Below are 25935 nucleotides of genomic sequence, written 5' to 3' on the forward strand. Positions count from 1 at the left end.
GGAACCAGCACCATCCACAGACTATCAGGGTCATTCATGCAATTTTTCTTTAGTGGTCTCCAGCAAATCTGGATTGTTTGGTGCTCTGGTTTATTGTCTACCAGGGGCCGAAGGCTAGCTGCTGCATTAAGCTAGCAGATGCACTTGCCCCATCTGTAATCAAATATTCACATTTTACAGTATTAGGTGACATTAATTTAAATTTTGAAGATCCTAATTGTGTCGCTGCCAGTAGCCTCATAGAGCACCTTGAGGCTGTTGAACTCACAAAATTAGTTAGGTCACCTACACATGGATCCAGAGTGTGCCTGGCTCTTATTTTCTTCCCCTTCTTCCTACTCTTGTGCTTAATCTTATAATTCCTTTGGTCTGTGCAGACCATTATGCAATACCTACGAGTATTAGTATGAATTCTAGGATATTGCTTCCTGAAGCACAGTGTGTTTCCTATAGGAAAAGGTGATGGTATGACTCAATTCAGCACTTGATTCTCTTCTTCCTATATCGCTACCATCTAAAAGAAAGTCATTTACCAGCGTTGTGGTTTAGTCATGAGTTGCTAACCCAAAAGTAAAAAAACAAAAACGTAGAATGCATCTGGCTCAGGCACCAATGATATGTCTCATCAGCCAAGGTAAGATATAAAGAGGCCCTTAAAGAGCAGCATAAGGTAATCAGAAAGGCACAGGTGGCATAGTACACTGAAAGAACCGATAACTGAAACAATTCCGCCAGTCTATGTTGGACTTGGCATTAAAGACTCCCAGTCATATAATATCTGAAGAGAAGTGCAATGATATGGACAACTTTTTCCTGAACAAAGCGACGGATATTTATTCATCTTTCCTGGGTATGTCCGAAGCGAAGCCTTCCATTGCGCATTACCCTAGCATGTCTCATAAGAAATACTAGTTATCGGCTGTTAAGTCCTCAGATACAGGCCAGCTTGAGATACTCTTTACTTCTGTTAAATTGGGCTCTCCGTCTGATGCAGCACCTCCTTTGATCCTGTAAATGGTTTCCCCTGAGTTAACACCAAAGCTATCTAAGCTTCTTAATTTAAATGCACCACTGCTCCCCATGTATGGAAACATGCTACTGCTATTCCATTGCTAAAATAAATCAACTCTAGAATCTTATTAATTGGAAAACGATTGGTCCATTTTCTTTTACCTTTTCAGGCCGCCATCTTAGAAAAGCACACCTACAGAGAGTTATCTGACTATCTGCAGCCCACAATCTACTGCACATTTCTTAGTTGGGTTTCATCAGAGACATTGGATAGGAGTGGGACTGCAGCACTCGTCCATTTGGATTTGAGTACTGCTTTTGAAATTATATTGCACCCCGCTCTTCTCAGGAGACTTGAGATCTGTGGGATTACTGGGAAGGCTCTTCTTTGGCTCATGTTCTTTCTGCAGCATCGATCCTTCCAGGTGACGTCCAAACCATACACACACACACACAACACACCTTCTCACTTGATGCCGCAGGTCACTTCATTGAGACCTACACTTGCTAACGTCTATGCTTGCCCTTTAGTGAATGTAGTGGAATCTTTTGGCTTCTCCATAATCTCTTATGATACACAAATAGTGGTTTCTTTAGCTCCTGATTAGGAAAGTGTTCCCCTCAACTTCAACTCTGTCTGGAAGCTGCTGCCCACTGGATGGACCTGAACTGTCGCAAACTCAATGGCGGCATGGTGTGCAAAATAACTATGGATTGGGATGTGGCCCCAAGTAATGACCAATGGCAGAGATTAATTCAAGCATTCCTTCCATCACTTTTTTGTATACTTTGGTGTGTCGCCCTAGGTGGGGCAGGTATTCCCAGTCGTCAGCCTCATGCACACAGTATGACTGCAACCAACCTGTGGCTGCTGAGCCCTAACTAGGGAGAAACATGTCCTCTGTGGCTTGTGTTCTGGTTTAGGGTGTATCTGGTCTGGCTGATCGGTCTGAACTGCTCCCATTAGAGCAGGGTCAAGTCTGATTTGCATTTGGCAGGGTTCAAACTGAGGTGACATGGTGTGCAAAATAACAATACTGCATCCATCAATTTGTGCATACTTTAGTGTGTCAAACTCAAATGGCAGCAAAACTGACATTTTGGTAACTGGCTCAGGTACCGTGGATTTGTCATGTCTGACAGGAAGGGCATTCCTTTAGCACCTAAAATATGGAATGGCCTCACTCTCTGGATAAATCCCACAGAGGCTGTCTTCAGCAAAGCACTGAAGACCTGACTGTTGTAATTTGGCAAGGATGCTGCTAGGAACTGGCTTCTTCCTCTAGAGCTAGGAAATCCTATTTGGTAGCTATATGATATATATATATATATATATATATATATATATATATATATGTGTGAACAAGGCGGCAACGCCGAAACGCGTCTAAGCAGACACTGATCTAAGGAATAAAGTTTGGATTCAGATTCACGGAGTCAGCGCCTTCTTCAATCGTATGAGCATGGTATGATGGAATATATATATATATATATATATATATATATATATATATATATATATATATATATATATATATATATATATATATACTCTTAAAATAGAAACTCAAAATATATCTTGGATAATCAGGAAACATAAATACAGCTTTACACCACTAACAGAATTGTTTATGTTCCCTAGCTAACAACATTAAGCTTTCCGTTAGTAAATATGCTCCCTGGTTATTTGAATCAAGGTGTTGAATTTATTAAGGACTTACGCTGTCCTTGCATGATGCTTGTTGTCGCAAGGCAATGCAAGTTTTTAATGGGATTTACAAAGCCACACAAGGGACAATTTGCGCTGCCATGTGTCACTTTGTAAATAAATATTACTCAACTCAAGGGCTTGCTCTGTGTTGCGTTACATTTTGCTGTGGTAGTTGTTCCATGGGAGGAGCATGGGCGTTCTTGTGTGTCCACCCATGGAGATTTACTAAACTTGGGATTGCACTACAATGGTGCGCCTATCACAAAGAGGCGAAATATATTTATTTCTCTTAGTTATTTTATCTTTCAACTTGTGGTGCATTCTGCAGCACACATAGAAAGAGTAATACGCCTCTAAAGATTGATTTTGTGCAGAAAGGTATCCCTTCCTGCATCAAACAATGCTGGTCATATCACAGGCACCCGGGTACCAGGGGGCATGGGTGCCTGCGTTCGCATTAGACTGCCTCAAGTGCACCAGTGTTATGAGATAGCAGAATTGTGCCATATCTTAGAGTATATATGGTGCATTTCTGTTCTCTCTCCCTTACCTTGTTGTGTTGCATGGAAGGTTAGTGAATCTGGGCCCAGTTTTTCTGGAATTTTACGACTGTAAAGTGTGCTGTATGGTGGTTGAATATCTAAGTTAAGGTTAAGGGTGGGTAAGAGTTTGCTTTAGTGTGGTCAACTGGCAGAACCCAGTGAACAGCTATAAAGTTTTAGGCTAGTAGATTCACATATATCTTTGAGGCAGTTTTCCACATTGGAAATGCATTGACATGCCTGCTGTGAAAGGCACTTTTCATTGCCTTTCCTACAAAAGAAAGGGAAGGGAAGACTCCCAAAATCGGTTGCATATGGGGAAAAGATTTATCCACAGAACAAAATGTTTTCCCTGTGAGAAAAACACAAATTGTATAAATGCACCACTCCACATGAAGTGGATTTTTTGTGAATTCGTGCAATCCTGGAAATCTATAACTGTAATGCACTTACAGGAATATTCCTGAGGTCTTGGTGAATCACAAGTCAGACACCTGTCTCAAATGTAGCAGTAAATCAAAAGTGAATAGATTTCCCTCTTTTAAAACATTGCTATTGTGTAGCTGGCCAAAGGTATTTATTTTCTGAAACTAGGAAGGCCATGTCCATATTGTTTAAACTCAAGACCAATATGAACAGTTACCTGTCTGCTTCTCCTCCTGTATGAACTGTTTGGCTTTCCACTGCATCAAACATCTCGTTTTGTAGTACTGCATTTTTAAAAGTGAAAATGGGGAGAGAACACTCTCAAAACGGATGGGAATGTAGGCATAGGGGTTTCTACATTGAGAAAATAGTTTCCCCATTGGGAATAGATCTTTCCAATGAAGAAATAAAAAGGTTAACAAGCACAACTAAACTTGTGCTCCTCATTTCCATAGGTGGAAATCTTGCATTTCATTATGCAAAAAGACTGCTCTGAGCATCCCTGGTTATGTACTTCTGTTACATATTCTCATTAGTAATCCGAACATTTTTGTGAATTCCTTCTAAGTTTGAAATTTGCACAAAACAACAACACTGGTAACTCTATTGGATTTTGGTCAATGGGGCGGCATGTACCTCACACTCAATAGTTTATACAGTAAACTTTAATTCATTATATACAACACTTTCCTCTTAGATGGAGGTTTGACTAAAGAATCTACTTCAAATGGGACTAAATTAACCAAACTGTGACAAAATGCTGAAGGAGGTTTACTTTGACTAAAAGCTTTGCCAATCTGAGGGACTTATTTACAAGGCCCGTGCGCCGCTGGTGCTTCACTTTTAACATGGGGTATAGTGTGGCACCAGTGGTGCAAGAGGTTTATAAATAAGCCCCTGAGTTCTTCCTAGATTTCGGTCACTCGATGACTGGGCTACCAGAATGGCGCTTATTGCAGAATGATGCTCTCTGTCTTTCTTTTGCTTAGGAGACAACACCTCATTTATGAGTGCTGGGAAACAGGGGATGGCATTTACTCTGCCTGTTAAGTACATATTCGCCTGGGTGAGGGATCTACTGGGTGCAGTAAATACCTCCTACCCTATTTGTGGAGAAGACATTAACCCTTTGAATGCTCATGACGAGCTGAGCTCGTCATGAGCCACGGCGCTCCGGTGCTCATGACGAGCTCAGCACGTCATGAGCCGTGGAACGCTCGCATGCGGGAATAATTCCCCAGCGGTGCAGAGCGTTCCACGGGAACGGGTGTGGCCGTGACGAGCTGAGCTCGTCATGAGCACAGGAGCGCTGTGCCTCATGACGAGCTGAGCTCGTCATGAGCATGTGAGCGCTGTGCCGCCCCCTCACCCCCAGCACAGCAGGGGAATATCCCCTGCAGCGAAGGGGTTAAAGACATATTTGTCTTGCTGCGAACATCGATTCTGCATTAATCAGAGTTTTGCCACATATTTTACCTAATATGTGTGGCCTGTTTGTCCTGCTGAAATTTGTCAGCACATAAATTCTCATCCACACCCGGAAGCCCGGAATAAGGAGGAGAGGGTCCACTTGCTTCTTTGGCACCATATCTACAGAAAGAACAAACATGCCTATTTTAATATCAAGGAACAGGTTGGAGATGTTATGATGCCAGAGATTTCAGACCTCTAATACCGATTCTCATGCATTTCCTTTTGAAGCTGCGGTCTCTGTAGCTGCCAATGTTCTGTCCGTGCTCAAAAGTGATTTAGGCAGTTCCTTGCTCTCTATAGAGGTGGAATGAGAGAAACCTAGTAGGTGTCATTAGTCATCAGCCATTTTCCAGTAACTCAAGCAGGGCAGATGAAATCGCTTTTATATCACGCTTACTGTCATTGTAATTTTTTACCACATCCTTTAATTCATTAACGCCTTTAATTCATTATATAATACACAATAAGGTTTCTGACAGGTGAGACTCGTCAGTTTCTTGGCAATTACCAGAGGGAGTGGTGCTGGAGAGATTGACACTTTACCTGGGGCATTGGGGAAAAAACAAAGCTGAAAGTATTGTTATGCAATATTTCTTGGAAAATCTCTTATTTTTTTGTCTGCTGTGTTGTTGATAAACATAGGTTTGCAAAAGAGATCCTTCAGTCTTGCGTAATGTAAAACCATGTCTTCAATCTTAATGGGAGAATAAAAGTTGATCCCCTTTTTTAAGCCAAACTGTTCTCAAATTCTTTAACGCAAAAATATATTATTTTGCACAGTTTAATGCTGATGTAACACCCTCTAGAATGCAGTGGGTTTCCAAGGCCAATAATCTAGACAATATTATGATTATTAAGATATTTTGAGCCAACATGTTTGCGGAAAGCCCTGGAACAAAAAAAACTGTGGTAATTTGGAATCCTTACACCTTTCATACCAGGTTTAGGGGAGGGGTTTTCTATTTTGTGGGTCAAGGTGTCATCATAAGGAAGTGAATCGGTCAAGTCACCACCAACATAGATATGATTCACACAAAAGTAGGTGTGTCTCAGTGCTGCTGAACTGTATTTTCCTCAAGTGGCTATGTGTGGGAAACTCTGGACCTGGCTTGCCCGTCGATATAATGGCTAAGAAAAACTAGTGAATCTACCCATTTTTTAGGTCCAGCCTACTAGACGGCTCATTTGCTCTGTTGCAAGACGTATTGTTCGCTTACAGTGGGCTTAGAGCCAGCTTATTCCTTGCCATTGTTTGGCTTCATTGTCACTCATATTTGCTTGCTTCTTATTCCTTAGCGGGTGTAGGCTTTCCTTCCACTTCTTGTTCCTCCTCCATAGTAAGGACGTATTCCTTGCGTCCTTCCAGTGCTTATTTTTTAGCCCTACGCAAGAGTGCATGTTTTTTCTTGCTATCTCCCTCATATACTTCTCTTCCCTCACCGTAGTCTGTTGTTTTTCTCTTTCGCCTGTGTACATCTCCCCCAATTCCCCACGTTGCTTTCTCCCCATGTGCTCCTTCCCACCAGCTCAACCTTGCTCCTTTTCACTCATTTGCTCTCCCTCCCTAGCGCTCCACTCTGTACTTTCCCCCTCGCTGGTCCTCGTGTAGCTTTTGCCCTCCAAGTGCGCCCCAAGTAACTTCTGCCACTTGCCCCTATCTCCCATGTTGTTTTGTCCTTACCTTTGCTTCTGTCCCCGCAGGTTATTCCCCCACATCTGCCTAAAGAACAAGTTACTTACCTTTGGCAACACTTTTTCTGGTGGATACAGTATCTGCCTGTGGATTCCTCACCTTGTGAATATGCCCCTGCATCAGCAACATTCGGAAATTCTTTTTGTAGCTTCAAGCCGACGTGGACGTCGTCACAGAAGCACGGCATCGCGCGCGGCTCCGCTGACGTCACCGACTCCAGAATAGGCCCACGTCGGCGTGATGACATCAGTTCCCTTTTTTCCGCGTCGTCGACGCTAATGGTTTTCGAGGGATCCTCTGTAGCTGTTTAGTAACTTTGTTACTGTTTGTTTCTATTAGTGTCTTTTTTGTCTCCTGTCGAGAAGAAGACCAGATTCAAGCCGTGCAAAGAATGTGGGAAGATGATGTTGATCACGGACCCGCATGAGGATTGCATTTGATGCCTGAGTTCGGACCATGATGTTCAAGGGTGCTCTTCCTGCAAGAAGATGAACCCAAAGACCCTTCGGGAAAGAGAGGCGAAGCTTCTGGTTGCCAAGGTGAAAAAGAGAAGAAGTCTTCGAGATCGCGCTCGAGACGGTCGAGGACGAGGTCGAGGTCTCGCACGGCGTCGCCTTCAAAGTCATCGTCGGGGCATGCTTCTAGATCAGCAAAAAAGAAGCACAAGAAGAGAAAGCACGGATCTCGACTTCACTCTGGGAAGGATTCGGATTCGAGACCGAAGTCGCCAAGTAGGAGACGTCGTAAAGAGATATCCCCTTCTCCAGTTGTGGATCCGTTAGGTGAGGTTCAAAAAGAATTTCCGAATGTTGCTGACGTAGGGGGATATTCACAAGGTGAGGAATCCACTGGCAGATGTATCCATCAGAAAAAATGCACAAACGCGTTTTTATATTCTTTTTAGCTACTGATCCAAGTTGGATCATGGTGAGCAAACCTATTAAAACCTTCAGCCGCTTTTTCAAAGCCTATTTAAAAATTATTTAGCATACTGGACAGCATCGGGGATGCTGTGCAGCACAGCTAAAAACCATTGGCTAAGCCGGTAAGCCCCAAAGGCGACATCTATTGACTTTGACGGTGTTTGTTTTATCTTTGTAATAAGCATCCATTATTCAAGGCAAATTCATACAGTACACTGTAATTACACTGTAACTCTGCAGATGTGCCACTCATACCATCATTCACTTTTTTACTCACATTTTCTAATTGATTTAGGACACTTACAGAAAGACCCATTAATTGAGGTAAATGGGTGAGGTTTGGAGAAGAAAATGTTCAGCTTGGAAGGTATTACAATACAGTAATCGATTCCTCATATGCGCTCACCCTCAAAAGTCCTTTGCAGTCACCTATCCAAAATAGTATTTATTCTGAAGATTCAAGTTTTATTTATTTATTTATTTTTAACAATTTGTAAAGCACACAAATACCTGTCGGTGTCTCTGCGCTATGTGCTGGGATGGTAAGCAGAGAGCTAGTGAGAAAACCTTTTGCTTGAAAAGCCAGGTTTTTATATGTTTTCTAAATGATAGCAGCATGAGACTAGCCTTAATCTGCAAGAGAAGAGAATTCCACAGTTTGGATGTGGCAACTATAAAGCTTCTGTCTCCCCAGTTGGCTTTCTTGGTTCTCAGGACGATCAGAAGATTGGCATCTGCTGAGCGAAGAGATCTGATCGGCTTGTAAGCCAGGAAAGCTTTCTTCAAGCATTCTGGTCCTGCATTGTGAATTGCCTTATAGGCAGGATAGAGAGCCTTACATTTTGTTCTGCTTCTTATGGGCAGCCAATGGAGCTGTCGCACCACATTAGATATGGGCTTGAACTTGGGGGTACTCAACAGTATCCTAGCGGCTGCGTTCTGTACCAACTGCAGCCTACAAAGAACATTTCTTAGGCATTATTTAAAAGGCTATTGTAGTAGTCAACCTTAGACATGACCAGAGCACAGATTAACTTTCACCCGGTACTAGCTGAGACGAAAGGTAACAATTTCTTTATCATTCTTAAAACATAAAAGGATGAGGAGACCACTGCGTTAGCATGATGCATGAAAGATAATCTATCGTCAAAAATGATAATCAAGTTTCTGGCCTTTTTGACAAGATTGGTGGTAATCCCAAATTATCTAGCCACCAGGCCGGAGACCATCCAGGGGCAAGGTTTGCAAAGACCATTACTTCTGTCTTGGCTGAGTTTAATTTAAAACAGGGATTTGACATCCAGGTACTAATGGCCAACATGCCATCATGAAAGCTGGCAGTGATTGCGTCTCCATCTTTATGCACGGTGAGCACCAGTTGTGTATCATCCACATATGACGTGAGACCCATCCCGAATGATTTCATTACTTGTGCTAAATTAGTCATGTAGATGTTAAACAAAGTCGGACCTAGCGAAGATCCTTGCGGATCTCCACATGGGAGTGAGAAAACTGTTAAAGTCACCCAAACTAACTGACTGGGTGCGATTGAATAGAAATGAAGACAGAAGGGCTTTGGCCTTGTGCCCAATGTCTATGGCTGAGGCACGATTGAACAGCGTAGCATGATCAACCGTGTCAAATGCTGCCGATAGATCCAGTAGCACCAGTACTGCGGCACCTCCTTTGTCAACCACAATCCTGATTTCATCAGATCAGGGCCGGACTGACTGCAGAGCTGCTGGCTGATTTTACTGCAGTGGGGGCTGATTTCGTTCATGGAGACCTGCGTGTGCTTCGAAATAATGAAAGCAAAACGAATTTCGTTTAGTACACGCAGATCCCCGTCAACGAAATCAGCCCCCAGCTCAGCAGCATTCCTAACTGCCCGGTAGCCAGTCTGGCCCTGCATCAGATGGTTTAATAAGTGCGGTGTCAATACTATGGCCGTTCCTGAAGCCAAACTGCTTATCGTCCAGCAGGTTATTCTCCTCAATAAATTGAGCCAGCTGAGTATTCATAATCTTTTCAAGGATTTTAGCTGGAAAAGGGAGACGTGCAATTGGCCAATAGTTTTTGGTCTCTCCTGGATCAAGATTGGTTTTTTTAACAGCGGCAGAATAGAGGCCTTTTTCAATAGGGAAGGATAGGTGCCTGAGCAGAACATAGTGTTGCAGATGCTGGCCAGGTTGGTACCTAATTGGTCTGGGATCAGTTTCAGGACTGAAGGGGGGCACGGATCAAACGGAAAACCTGATTTGACCGTGTTAACCAGATCAGAGATCTGTTCCACTGAAACTATCCTAAATTCCAAGAAGTTGGAACTGTCCCTACTCTTGTTATTTCCGACCAGCTGATTCCAGCCCACCGCGGGGGCAGTAAAGTAAGAGTAAATTTGCCCCACCTTGTCCTGATAGCAGCTGGCTAACGAATCGCAGGGTTATTGGGATGCCAACTTAGTGGAGTTATCCGCTGGCCCTGCCAGCTTAGAAACTACCTGAAACAACTGTTTAGAGGAGTCTTGTGCGGTTTCTATTTTCCTGGTCTAGTAATTACTTTTTTCTGTAATTATAAGACGTTTATACTTTGTCAGTGGCATCTTGTAGAGAGATTTCTCCTCGTTGTCATATTCTTGGCGCCAGCGCCTTACTTGTTTCCTACAGCGTTGCTTCTCCAATCTCAGTGCCTCAGAGAACCTAGGGGCCGAGGGAGCCTTCCTGTTTTTGGAGACAGTGTTATAAGGTACTAGTCTAGTAAAATCATTTTGGAGCCATTCCATGTAGTTTGTGGAGGCCAATTCTGGGTCTGGAACATCTTCAGGCTCGGTGTCAATTAGATGCTGTTTAAAAAGGGCCCTGATCTATACCACTCCAAGCCTTAAACTGTTTAGGGGGAATTAAGCTGGTGTGTAAGGAGGTAGGATGCAGTATCCTAATATCAAATAATACTGCAAAGTGATCAGACCATGTCAAAGGGAGGATCTCATTTATAGAGATCTGCTCATTATTTGTGAAAAGACCACCCTGTGTGTGCCCAGTAGAGTGAGTAGGACTGTGTTACTTCACTCGCAGAAGGGAATGCTGACCTACAAAAATTGAAGTACTTATTCGATATTAAGTAAGAAGTGGTGCTGCACCATCAGCTAAAACAGAAACTAGAAGTACGATAAAAGAAAAGAAAATTTTAAAATATACTGCACAAAGTCTCACATGCAGTGCCCCCTGTGTGTTCTGCCCGTTTAAGATTTCCCTTTTTAAAATCCCAAACTGTGCCACTACTTAAGCGCACATGTACGATTTCTCTATGAATCACTTGTTTAGTGTGATATTCGGCACAACATAATCTAATAAATTAGGTCAATAGAATCTCCAATGTTGCAATTATATTTACACCAAAGAATTATTTATTTATTTTTTTAAAGTTTTTTGAAACCTTCATTGTGCAGACGCAGCAAACAAATACGGGCCCACAACCACATGGCCGGCCGCGAAACATTTAAAGCACTGTTGCAAACTATACAACGACTCAGTAGCACGTCAATACCAATAAACAATCGATCAGAGCTACACTGGACCCAATCGTACTACCGAGAGACAGGAGGAATGAAGGTTAATTTAAAAAAAAAAATTTAAGGCATTTTTTAAAAATATACAAACAAGAAGAGTCATAGTCCAGTCAATCCCACTACAGCACGAGTGTGCAACGATCAGCAGGTGAATCCCAAGAGACAAAGGGAAAGTTATAATCGGAGTAGCGGCATTACGAAATACACATCAGGATATTTAAGCACACATTATGTCCTATGCCGGTCAGTACCCACCTCGTATCGAACCAAACTACTAACCCAAAGACAGAAATAAGACGAGAAAAGAAGTTGGAAGAAAAAAAAAATAAGGGCCATAGAAATGAAAACGGACAAAAGAAAATCCCCCCCCCCTACCCCCCACCCTACACGCATGCAGAGGCTACGGCCTACCCCCCCCCTAGCAGTGTGCCTGTCGCCCAAAAAAGAGTACCCGAAATATAGAAACAGAGGCATAGGAAAGGAAGAAAAGAAGAAGAAATTCGTATAAAGCCGGAGGAGGGCCAAATCTACATATTCCCGGTCATCCCCGCCATGCATTCAACCTCCACCCCATAAACAAGGATTAACAATATCAAACCTCAATTACAGCATTAAATGGGGAGAGACATCACGTTTCGCACAGTCAAACATATCGTAGAAGCGTTCCAACCCGAGTCTCCGCCAGCCAATCAGTCACGGATCATGAAAAGGAATCTCTCAGCCCTGGCCAGATCGTGAAAATCCCCCTAAACACCGTAGGCACACAAGATGAGCACCCCCAGATGCATGAGATGGTACCCAGTCCACCGCAGGGAGAAAAAGGCTTGCGAGGCAGCAAGTACAAAGGGGTCCAATGAGTGCAGGATCGGCGTTTGAAACAACAGTAGCAACCTCGCAGACAGAGTCTCAATCCTCGGTGGAAATAGAAACAATGTAGCACCGCTGAAGCTGGCGGGCGAGCGTTTACGGGCACCGTGGCAGCCAGGGACAGTCCGCTCCTCCCTGCACTCACACGGCAACATGGTAGCCCCTTCAAAGACTGGCAAAGGTAGACCAGTACAGCGCTGGGAACTGGCCGGTCGCGACCGCTCCGACATGAGCGCAACATCATCGAGCTTCTCGCCCAGCTCACAGGAGAGTGCACGCCATTCAATCCGTAATTCGGCAAGTGCAGCCAGAATGGCCCCGCAGGTTGGCGCCGGCTGCAGGTACAGCAGCTCCTCAGCCCGAGACGATCCACAGAGTCCAGCATACAGTTCACCATCGGGCAGGGTGGCACAGTCGTGATGCGAAGTAGCACTCGCCGTCCCAGGGGAGACAGCCGCCATTTCACCCTCGTCGGGAGATGCACAAAAAGAAGGGGGCGAGATCGGCACTGAAAGGTTGCAGTCCGGGCCGCCGATGCAGGCATAACACACTGTTACAGAGTGATCCTCAGGGAAGGCCATTGCTGCTCCGTCTCAAAGCGGGGGCGAACTCGGAGGCGACCCGCAAGTATCGGGCAATCACCAAGATGGGGTCGGCTCAGCTCAGTCCCAGCACTGCACAGGGGAAGTAACCGCAGCGGGCTCCCACGTCCCCAATGTGAGCAGACCGCATGAAGCGAGGAACCTTGGTGCTGTGAAGAGGATCTCGTCCGATTCCCCCCGTGACGGGTGGCGCGCAACAGAGCACCAGTTCTCCTCGGGCTCAGCAGACTGTTGCCGATCCAGCGGCTTCCGGCGGCGAAGAACAACACGGGCCCCGGAGCCAGGGCTATGGAGGCCACCCAACAACTCCGACGATATCTCCCGCAATCCGGCAGGCAGAGACCTCGGAGGAACACGGACAATGACAGCGCGATTATACCATCGTCCCGCTGCGGCACGAACACAGGATAGAAGGCAGGATGTCGGTGCGGGATGCACAGGCTTGCGGAGCCGGGAATCTATACGTCCGTTCAGGTCGCCATCTTGGCTCCTCCTCCAAAGAATTATTTTTATTTAAAATATGGATTCAGTGTTTCAGGGCTAGTTTTTTTTAATGGTATTTGTGTTAGTATTATAACTGTAGATTTTGTTTGTTAACTGGTGCTATGTAAAGCACTCTGATACCCGATACCTTCAGGTCAAGTTCGCGCTATATAAAACTCTGTAAAAAAAAAAAAAAGCTTACAAGTATAGTGATGAGGTAGTATTGAGATATTTCAGCTGTACTTTCACTTTTGTAAAACAGCATTTCATTGGAATAGAACTCTGTTAGTCATAGGAAACAGGAAGTATATACCCCTTATCGACATTCAATTGATATCTTCAAAGGTTGTGCTCTTTAGAAGAGAGAAAATCTTTTGTTCGAAAGCCACCTAGGAAGTCTTGTACAACTGCAATGGCTAGAGAAGTTGATTCTGTGCTATTGCAAGAGCAGGAAGAAGAGGTAGCTCGGAGGATGAAATTGAAAGACTGTTGTATGAGAATTTGTTTCTTTGCCACCTGCAGGGGATAAAATAATTCCAAATTTGTTGCATGCAACCTATGTAACAAAGTTATTTACTGTGGGAACATCATGCAATACTTCTCAGGTACCACGGGAATTAGAAAACACCTGCAGGAAATTCAGTCTACCAGGTTGGCGCATGCAGAAATAAGGTGTCAGAAGGCGATTGAAGAGGCTAAAACAAGAAGATCGACAGCGGCCACTTCTTCGGTTAACCAAACACATTGGACTTCTTCTGGTTCATCCGCACCTTCATTGCTGCCTGCTGCATCTGTCCCTCCAGTAGCACCTTCTAATTCTTTGGCTCCTTCAGCACCTCCACCAACACCCGATACCTGGTACCACAATGCCAATACATCTTTTCAAGCAGAATCGCGATATAATAGAGCAATATGGCAGTACAGCGACAAACTGTCGCCTCTGTCATGCTGTTGTTGTGGGAGAGAGAAATATGACCATCCATCATGAGCTTGTCATGGCTTACCATTGGTCCTCCCCAACAGCCTTGGTTTTTTTTAGGTCGAGCCTAGCACAGCCCTCATGCACTGGTTTGAGAGGCATGCTGTATCTGGTATATGTAGTGCAAAAACCTTCTATCTTTTCTATTGGCTTCTGTTATGGTGGATCTGCTAAATTAGTCCAGCCTCTTGGCGTTTTGGACCCTCCCAGGCAACTGCCCCTGTTATGTGTAGCATTACTTTAAAAAAAATATATGTTAGTTCCCACGCACTCTTTTTTTTTCTTCATCTCCCTCCGCTCGTGTATCAACACGGTGCCCGCTTTACAGACGCTGTGTCATGTTTTGCAATGCATTTATTGTATTTATATTATGCCTGCTTTATCTTTCCCATTCGTCGCTGCCTCTTTATGTATTTGGCTTTCCTCCTCCCCCCTTGACTTAAGAACCCCCCTTTTCCTAACACAAATGCAGCTGTGGGTTTCTCAGTATACGGCGGAGAGCCGACGCCAAGACCTCGCACTGCGAATCCCCCCACCACTAGCACCCACCTGTTGCTTGCCTATGTTTACTTGGGCGGAGGCATGTGCAGGTCTGTTATCCCTTCCCCCCTCTGCCGATAATTTCGACAATGTGCAGTTATATGTGGCATGCTGCTGCTTTAAATTTGTCCTGCAACTCGTCTGCCGACTTTCTGATGTATCCAGTTCCCCTGACATTCGATAAACTCAGTGGCAAGATTACTGAAATTTAGTTTAGAAAGTAGGTTGGTGTGTGCTTTCAAAGTCAGCACAGGAACTCACCTTTCTGAGTGTCTCGAATTGCATTTTTAATGAGATTTTCACACTGCAGTTAGGTATTGAGGGTTTGACATTGTTACACTGCTAAGCATATTCATCATCACACAGAACCATTCACACAGGGGCACCCTCAATATCGTGGAGAGTCTGTTTTTCAGACTAAGGGTAAAATAAGTCTATGCTATGCTCTTTATGATGACATGCTCAACAGTTCTCAAATTCACATGTTACACGTTTGTCATCAGAGTGTGTCACACATGGAAAACACAATAGTTTACTGATGGATCGAGTGCAGAACGGCGATCCTTCCATAACATTGAGTAACATTTGCTCAAATCAGACCACATAGCACTGTTGGGCGAGGGTGCATTCCTCAGCCCTAACATACATGTGTTCAAATGAGTAAATCAGATTTCATTGCAGAAATGACGGTGACAATGGTTTCTACTTATTTATTTTGTAAACCAAAATTATGTGTTATTTACACCCTTGCTCTGTCTCTCCAGGCCACCTTTCGCATGTTTAGTCCGTGCGTCTGGTGGTCTTTTCAGGGACACGTACACATAGTATTATACAATATTTACTAAGGGAGGCCTCATTAACTGGATGGCTGGAATGGGTGAGAACACAGTTGGGTAGCAGCAGTACCACGCACTAGAATTTTTAGACTACTTTCCTGTTTGTCACTGAACACTTTTTAGTTGTAACATCTTCCAAGGCGTTCGTAAAAGCTTCCTGGTGTCAGTTTCAAATCAGAGTGACAACCATGCATACAGAACAGTTGCAGATAAAGCCAGCTATTTTACCTCGAAATACCAATAGTAGGTTAAAAGCGAAAACTAAATCAGTGTGTGACGTTTTCATCTCAACAGTGTTATTAATCCATAGATTCACACTTTAAATTGTAGAGATGAGCCCAGGCTTTGCAGGTTTCACAGTAACATGCACCCACAGACCTGCAATTTCTTCAGTGAACCCTGACGCTGGATGAGCAGATTTCAGGTTGACATGAATTCACAAAACCCTCAATTTCTGTGTTAAATGTCACAGCTGGAGGTGCAGGTTCCACACCAACATGTATCCACAGGTCTGCATTTTCTGTGAGGAATGTCAGTTTTGGATATGCAAATTCCAGTGACATTTATCAACAAACCTGCATTTTCAGTGATGAATGTCAGTCACCCTAATTTTCTGTGTTAAATGTCAGATCTGGATGTGCAGGCTCCACTGTGATATGTATCTGCAGGTCTGCATTTTCTGTAATACGGGTTGGCCCTGACCTTTACATCACTATCATACCACTTTATAGACCACCATTTTATATAATGGAGGTATTGCTCTTGCCATATCTACTGTGACATGTATCTTTAGACGTACATTTTCTGTAGCAGATCTTTATTCTCCAATTTTAGTCTCAATTGCAGGGGCGCCCAACGTTGGGCCAAATCCATGGCATATTTTCAGAATATCTACTTAAAATAAATTGCATAAAATGTAGTAAATATAGCAATCAGGAACTCATGGACCTAAGTTGGACACCAATGCTCTAACATGACATGGATCCATAGACCTACATTTTCTACAGTGGAAGTTAGGAATATCCCTGCATTTCCTACATTGGCATGTGCTTATAGACAAGCATTTGCCAATAATATGATTTATCCATCACTTTGTAATCTCTACCCTGGAAGGGGACGACTCACAGACCTGCTTTTTCCATAGTGGGGGGTAGTGCTGACCCTACAGTATCTTCAGATATAAAGCCCAGTAAACCTGTAAGTTCTAACGTGGATGGTAGCCCTGCCTTTTGAGTCATTACAGTGACAGTCATCTAAAACCTGTATACTGTTTAGTGGGGCTTAGTGATTGTCATGAAGTCTCTACCCTGATCTTGCAGTCTTATGGATGTGTTTCTTCATTTTCCTAGGTGAAGGTCTGTCATGGCCTGCAGTCTTTACAGTGACCTGTTTCTATCGACCTGCATGTTCTATAGTGGAGGTTATACCTTATCTTGCTGTCTCTACGAAAATGGGTGTCTAGAGGCCTGCATTTTTACAGTGGGCGTTAGCCCATATTGTACAGGTATCTGCATTATTTGTTTCTACAGAGATGCATTTTCCACAGTGGATGTTAGCGATGATATAAGCAGGATTAAGACTTACTATTTGAGCAGTATGACAGTGATATTTGCATCGCCACTGCCCTTTTCAGTGGCAATGTGAACAGTAGTAGCAGACAAATTAAGATTCTCTGGCTCACCATCCAGCACTGTTTAAGAAAGCAAACTACACACACAAAGACTGGATATCTGGTTAAACTTCAGGACTGCTGTTGACTTAACTATAGGTGACTTCAAGAAGCAATGTAGTGTACCTCAAATAAGGCAGCTATGGAATATTATTTAGTAGCGTAATTTACATTCTGTTAGTCCTCTATTTATTCCTATTAAGATACTCTGCCTGCTCTAGAACCCCACTTACAGCAATTAGCTAAGTGTAATGCGCATGCATGGTCTTCCACACTAAATTTGCCCTTTCCATTATTAGGTGTACCACTGGGATTGCCTGCATTGAGCAGAACATGGTAGTCCTGCTATTTATCAAAATAAAAATAGGGACAATATTTGGACAGAAAACTATTCACTCTTTTTTCACACTCAGGGGCATATTTTCAAGGGAAGTGGCGGAGTGAGGTGTTAGCCTTCCTGGCTTAACGCCTCACTTTGCCACTCCAGAAACACAGGGCTGCACCATATTCCAAAGAATATGGTGCAGCCCTGCCATACCCCTGCGTGGGCGCAACACTTAGCAGGCTAGCGCCAACGCAGGCCCCCTTGCACCATAGTGCAAGGGTGTCTGTGTGCAGGGGAAGATTGTTTATGTGATATGCAGGAAGGCCCCCCTTCCTGCACATAAACAATCTTTAAATGCTTCTTTGTAACTTCTATGTGTGCTACTTAATGCAGCACACATAGAAGTTGCCAAATGGAATTTAAAAAAAATGATTGTTTATGTGCAGGAAGGGGGACCTTCCTGTACATAAACAATCATTGGCATTTTGCTATTTTCATGTGTGCTGCACAACGCAGCATACATAAAAACAGCAAAAACGTGGAGAAATTAAGCATTTCTCCTCGTTGCACCAGGGTAAGGCCAGGTTTTACCTGTTCTTAATTCTGGCGCTGCCTCCTATTTATGCCTCCCTTGTACATAGGGACAGCGTTAGAATCATTAGGTGTTGCGGTGGAGCACCAATAGCAACACCCATTGTGCTCCCCTTTCACGCTAAGCATAGCGTGAAAGGGGGCCTTATTTTACAAGGCAGCATTAAGCCACATTAAGTGGCTTAATACTGCCTTGCAAGTAAGGTGAAGCCCCTATCGTCACAGGAACGTCGTAAAAAGTCACGTTCCATTGGCGATAGGGGCTGGTAAATATTTCCCACAGTCTGTAGTAATTATATAGCTTTTACATCACTGGCAGCTCAGCACCCAGGATAATGGGGTGCATGGTTAAATACTTATAAGGTCCAAAAGGCGAGACCTAGTGGCTAAGCCCATCCTTGTTTCTTTTTGCCATTGTTGTCCTCCTGTTTCCTGTGGAGACTATTGATTTGGTTGGTTGCGTTGACCTTGCAAAAAAAACAAAAAAGATAGAAAGAATAATAATTGTTTTTAGAAATAACCAAGTGCCCTAAAAGATAAACAGCTTCCACCAATATTAACCATATTTTTCAGGTATCAAAAATAATATATTGTATTTGATATAGAGATAAATGGTAAATGTAAGGTAAGTTAAACATGTGCCTTATTGTGGCTTCAAAGTATATGGTAAGTTAATAATAGGCTACTGCAGTGATATCTGATTGTTTTATGTTTATGAAATACAAAGTCAATCCATCATTGTTTTCCTTTGTATGTGTTTTGAGATAAAAGTACAATTTCTGTTACATTATTATGCCATCAATTAGAACAGTTTCAGTTCATGATGATCATATGGTAGTAGTCTTGAAACATTGTAAAAACAAATCAATTGGATTGTGAAAAATACTCATAGATGTTGTGCATATCCAATTGTTAATATACGTTAATATATCTAACTAAGTAATTTCATATATTTGAAACCATACAATATTTAGAGCAGATTTTTACAAATGTTATCACCCATGCGAGGACACATAATGACAGAAAATTCAGGAGATACAGCCACAACTCATAAGTTCCATTTCCTAGAACAGCCATACAGATCCATATATGTTATGTCTTTGAAGAAGAAATACATGTTTATTACTCTCCAGCAAAGTCTCTATGTCTCATTGTCGTGAATGTCACACTCTGCACACACAACTGTGCAATTCTAGGGGGGACACAACATGTGTCCCCCCAGCATGCACCCCCATGGGCAGATTTGGCTGGGGGCCCTCACCATTAAATGAGCGGTGGAAAGGCAGATCATAATATGCACGGCAGTGCCTGCATTTTCACTGCCACCATTTCTAGCCTCTCATCACTGCCGCCGGATCCTGGATTGTGGCAGAGGTGACGGTCTTGTGGCAGTTCCAACACCACCAACACTATCGGGTGGGAGGCCCAGCACGATCGGGCGGGAGGCCCGGCGCAATGGCGGCAGTGGAACCGCCATCTACTAGTACCGCCAACATCAAAAACAGGCCCCTAGTTTTGTATTTATTTTTATTGTCATTTGACCCGAAATGTGTTTTCAAATGGCTTTCAAATAATATTGCTGCAGACTAGCTTATTTCTTTCCTTATTTGGTTTTTGGTAGTATTAGGTGTACCACTGGGATTGCAACATTAGTTGCCCAAATTGTATTCAAGTCAATAATTGCCCTCCTTTCTAAATTGAAGTTTTTGGTTTGATGTAATTTCCTAATGGTTAGTCATCTAACTCTTTATATATTTGTTTGTCTGCCACTATGTTCCTTATTCTTGTATGTGAGTGTATGATTAAGATGGTTAGGTTTGGTTGGTTGGTCACAGTTTCATATTTTTGAGCCAGACACCATGCTAAAAAAGTAGGTGTTAAAGATGGTTTAGAGTTGAAAGAAACTGAACTAACATGGATTGGTGGAAGAGTGTTGAAATATAATTAGTTACTACTCTATTTCCTCTGTTAGTAATTATGACCAACTCCACTTTATTGTGATCCACTGTGGTGGCAATGTTATAGGACACTTCACTGGAGTTAGACATTGAGATGAAGTAGATATTTTCCATCTTAAATTTTAATCTGACAAATATTTGAGGACACAAAATCTGTGATCAAAAATATCAGCATTTACAGTAGACCACTTCAATTTTGGCCTCTAAGTGTGAAAAGGCTCATAGACGTGAACTAAACAGTGTCAGCATCCCTTCCGATCATGAAATGTCTTCCATTTTTCATTTAAATATAAAATATGGCCAAGTAGCACTGTATTGTCTTGATGGTGTACATTTTTCAACCTATGGAAACCATATTTTCATTTGAAACCTAAAAACTTAGCTTGACAAACATATGTAAATATGTTTTTTTAAACAGAAAGGCCCTTTTAAGTGCCAGCCTATATGATGTTGAATTTGATTTTATCATGTATATTTACGTTTTAAAAACGACAGTGGTACTTTCTAGATACTTTTGAGAAACCTTAAAAACATATCTACATTATATGCACAAATATTCTGCGGTAGCCTCTCTCTAGTTATAGTTAGGTGTCTAAGCGACATGAGTTCCTCTGTTTTTTTCCTTGCTAATAATTTTGTCACTGTACAATGAATTTCCAGTACCTTTGCATCTTCAACCAATGTAGACAAAAAAGATAGGTCTGCAAAGTTTCGTGCTGAATAGTTAAGGGGGTGCAAAGAAAAAAGGGTGGCCTCAAAACTAATTTGTTCACCAATGTATTTTCCATAGAAAAGACATACTGACAAAATGGCTGACCAAATTTAATTAAAATTTGGCAGGAATGTGGATTATGGTGTAGAAATGGTTCTTTTTAGGTCTCGGCTAGACATTGCATGTGCTGTCTCTTCGAGACATGTTGTTTTACAGTTTGTGGGCTGCAGACTGCCCACAGGCTTACTATTTGTTAGCTGCAACGTTGCTCTCATAGCCTTCATTGCAGTTTGCCATGGCAAGCATGCGTCATACCTCTTCTGTGTTTTTGGCCATCCCCTTGGCGCATAGACCAAAAACTTGTGTCCATCCACTGCTCCCGTTTTTAGGAGCTACTTTTTTAATTGTGTTTACACACTTCATATGAGTGCTTGCGTTACCACTCGCTCCTTTCCCATTCGTGGTGCTTCTTTTCAGTCTCACCTCCGTGCTCCTCCCTCTACCCCGACGGTGTTTTTCTTTACCTCCTCTGTGTAGTTTTTCTTTACCTCCCTCACCCTGCCCTTTAATTGTGTTCACACAGTCCATACAAGTGCTTGCTACTTAGTGGCATTTGCATGTTTGTTATTGTAAAAGAAATGGGAACGTAACCTAACTTTGTATTCCATGTTGCTTCCTCCATTCCTCCACACCTCCTTCTTACTAACCGTTGTTGCTACTACACTTGGAAGCAGGAAAAGCAGCAATGTTTTGCTGGCAGACGTGAGCTACAGAAAAATCGTACAGAACAGATTATAAAGCCCTGATCTGAAAAGATTTTAAATTGAGAGTGATTTCAAAAACTAAGGCCAACTGCCCATGCTCTCTGAAAGTTGCCAGTAGACAACTCAAACGTATTGCCGGTGTGGCTAAAAGGCAATTAAAAAGGAGAAAGCATCTTAAATCAGCAATTAGAGCCAATGGCATGATGGGCATACAGATTAACCCTGGAGCGGCTTTTTCAACATTGAAGTTACGGACTAATCAGAAATGAAGCTGATATGCAGTGAAATAGAATTTGTAAATATTAGAGTTGTTTGCCTAGAGCATCACAAATGTTATGCAAAGACAACAAATGACACAAAATGAATAAGTTTTATTAACAAAACAGCTCCCAAGCATATGAAAGTTGATAGTTGGAGTTTTCTTCCTATACCTGCAGTGTGATAAATGTGTCCTGGCCGGAAAAGTATTATTTTCAGTTTTCAAAATAAAAGCCTACACAGACATTGATAATAGACTGGAACGTACACTTCATCGTAATAATGCTCCCACTTCCTCATGGTACCGCTACCCATTCCTCTTCATTACACTACTGCTCCTCCATCTTCACAGCACTGTTTCTCCCCTTTCCTCAACGTGCTACTGGCTGCTCCCCTTCATCGCTTTTCACTCCTCGCCAGTACAATCTACCCTACTCCACGCCACTCCAATCTACCCAAATCCAATCTATCACAGTCTACCTCACTCCCATCCATCCTACCTCAATCTACCCCACCTCCCCCCAATCTACCCCCACCCCTTTGGCTCACCCCAATCTACCACACCCCCATCTACCCCACCTCCATCTACCCCAATCTTCCAAACCTCGATCTAACCCACCTCCATCTACCACACCCCAATCCACCACACCCTAATCCACCACACCCTAATCCACCACACCCTATCTACCGCACCCAGACTAATTCAGTCTACCCTACTCCTTCCACCCTATCTACCCCATTCCAATCTACCCCACTCCAATATACCCCACCAAGCCTACCCTACTCCAATCTAACCTGCCCAATCTGCCCCACTCCAATTTATCCCAACCTACCTAACTCTAATGCACCCCAATCCACCACACTCCAGTCTACCGCATTCTACCACATTCTACCGACTCCAATCTATTCCATAACCATCTACCCCATTCCAATCTACCCCGCTTCAATTTACTCCAGTCTACCCCACTCCAGTCTACTCCTATCTACCCCACTCCAACATCTCCAGTTGCCCACCACTACAATCGCCCTCACTGTAATCTACCTCAACCTACCTCACTCCATTCTACCACACCCAATCTAACTCAATCTACCCCACTCCAGTCTACCCCATTCTAATCTAACCCACTTCAATCTACCCAAATGTACCTCACTCCAATCTACTTCACTCCAAATTACCCCACTACAATCTACTCCACTCCAATTTACCCAAGTCTACTTCACTACAATCTACCCCACTTCAGTCTACCCCACTCCAATCCACCACAATCTACCCCACTCCAATCTACCCCTCTTTACCCCACTCCACTCTACCCGTTCTTACCCCACTCTAATCTTCTCAACTTCAATCTACCCCACTCCAATCTACCCCACTCTGCCCCAATCTACCCCACTCCAATCTACCACAATCTAGCCCACTCCAATCTATCGTAATGAAAAATAACAAATACAACAATCACAAATGAAAGGAAAAAAAGTTGTTACCATGAAATGCTGCAATGTACACAATTGATGCAAAACTGACGAGACCCCTGGGGACTACCCAGGAACGCACAAGAAACTTTCAGACAGTATCCAGTCCAATAGATTCAGGAAAAATGTCTTTGTGCCAGTTCAAATTAAATTAAATTTGTTAATTCCTCCTGTCAGTTTAGCCAGGTTTTCATGGTGTCCATATTCAGAATCCATCTTAATTCTTCTTTAGTAATCAATTGTTCCTTAGTCCCTATTCTTTCAGGTAATCTGAGGACACTGATCACTTGTCATTGGATAGCATTTTCTGTGTAACCCTCGCTCAAGTAGTGCTCTACTAAAGGAGAAGTGGGGACCTTACAGTGGATACGTCTACAGTGTTGACAAATTCTTACACATTGCTCTTGGGTGGTTTGTCCAATGTAAAGTTTACCACATGGACATGTTATTGCACAAACCACATTAGAAGTATTGCGTTATAAAGAAATGTATGGGGTACAACAATGTTGTTATGTTCAAATGTTTTGGATTCTAAAGAAAAAGGGCATACACTACAACTGCCACGTTTGAAATGCCCAATGGCTGGGGTAGGCCCTAAGGTTCCTCCAGTGTTTTGGGTGATTCATCTGATGTCAAGGTAGCCCAGACAAGGTGATCCTTGAGTTTCTTTCCCCTCTTTAAACCTATTCTATTCATGAGAATGTCTAAAGCGCATGGCTTCCTGGAAGGTCCTCTCAGCACTAAGTCAACAGCAGGAGATATCTGAATGAGCCAGATTAGTTAAACAGAATAGTTTTAGGAGTTTACTAATCTTAGGTTCAGATTCCGTTTTCCTAATATGTTGAGGAAGCGGGTTCCTGAGATTAGGGGTCAGGAATGCAAAGGAACTTCCTCTATTCCTCTACTTCTAGTTCTCTTTAACGTTTACCATGCTCATGACGAGCTGAGCTCGTCATGAGGCACGGTGCTCAGGTGCTCATGACGAGCTCAGCTCGTCATGGGCCGTGGAACGCTCAGGTGCGGGGAGAATTCCCCTGCTGTGCTGAGTGTTCCACGGGAGCCGGTGCACCTGTGACGAGCTCAGCTCATCATGAGCACAGGAGCGCTGTGCCTCATGGCGAGCGTAGCTTGTCATGAGCATGCGGGCGCTGTGCGCGCCCCCCTCCCCCCAGCACAGCGAGGGAATTACCCCCGTAGCGAAGGGGTTAACCTGGGTACTGTAAACAGCTGCTAGCTGGTAGAGTACAGAGTTCTTGCTGTGTTATAAGGTGAAAGAAGTCTCCGGATTTAACATTGGGCCCTTTTTATACATTTCTCGATGAGGTAAGCAGAGTGCTTTGAAATACATTCTTTTACTCACTGGTAACCAGTGCCGGCTTACCAGTGCTGAAGCAGCAGACTGATGCTTGGGGATTTTACGTAGTATACAAGCAACAGCATTCTGGATAACCTGTAATGTTTTTATGACAGCCTAGGGACTGCCCAAATATAGGGAGTTCCCATAATCAAGACGTGAGATGACTAATCCTTGCACCACTATTCTGCGTGATGGTTCAGGTAACCATCTCGGAAGCTTTCTCAATGTTCTGAGCATGCTGAAGCACGTAGCTGCTATTTTTTAGCTTGCGTTGTCATGGTGAGCTTGTCATCAAGCCGGAAGCCCAGGCTCTTTACTTCTGAAAATAGGGTGAACTGGCTGCCAAGACAGGCTGGCCAGTTCATCTCCATCCATTTTGCGCAGTTGTTCCCCACTCCCATCACCTCCGTTTTTCCGCAATCAGTTTTAGATTGCTTACTGCCAGCCAGTCTAAAACATGTTTCGAGACAATGGTTTAGCTGAATTGAGGTTTTGTTGGTTTGTGAGGAGAGAGAAATAATAATCTGTATATCATCTACATAAGAAATTGAGGAGAAGACATGAGCCTTTATGATCCCTGTCAGTGAAGTAACATAAATGTTTAACTACGTGGGGCTTAAAGGGGAGCTCTGAGGCACTCCACAATTTAAGTAGTAAATTTCCGATTTAGTGGTTTCCTCACAGACTTGGAATGTTCTGTTTTGGTAGAAGGGGGTAAGCCATTTAAGTGCTGTCCCAGCTACGCCAGCTTCTTCCAGCCTTTTGATTAACACCTGGTGGGAAGCCGTGTCAAACCCTGTGCTCAGATCCATTAGGATCAGGGCGGCGTCCCGCCTTGAGACAGAACGGCTTTTAATTCCACCGTGGCAGCAAGCAGGGAGTTCTCTGTGCTGCTCCCTGGTCTGAAACCCTTCTGAGAGGGATATTAAATATCATGTGATTCCTGATAGAGGGAGATATTCTTGGTGATACGTTTTTCTAGTATCTTGCTCGGTTCCTGTAGGAGAGAGATAGGGCCATAATTTTGCTTTAGAGGGATCAGCGGATGGTGTTTTCAATGGGGACCTAACAATTGTATGCTTCTATTCTGCGGGAACAGTCCCTGACTCCAGTGACAGATTTAACATGTCAATCAGCATGCCAATAACTGCCTTGCCACCTTTAAGCATGATATCGGTAG

General features: G+C 43.3%; 1 protein-coding gene across 3 annotated transcripts in view; it reads left to right on the top strand.

Moving 5' to 3' along the window:
* Positions 1-25935, top strand: part of LOC147727367 (very-long-chain (3R)-3-hydroxyacyl-CoA dehydratase-like) — a 204172-nt gene that overhangs the window by 41843 nt on the left and 136394 nt on the right. The gene's annotated exons all lie outside the window — the stretch shown is intronic.

Source organism: Lissotriton vulgaris, chromosome 3_1, assembly GCF_964263255.1.
Source record: "Lissotriton vulgaris chromosome 3_1, aLisVul1.2, whole genome shotgun sequence".
Lineage (NCBI taxonomy): Eukaryota > Metazoa > Chordata > Amphibia > Caudata > Salamandridae > Lissotriton > Lissotriton vulgaris.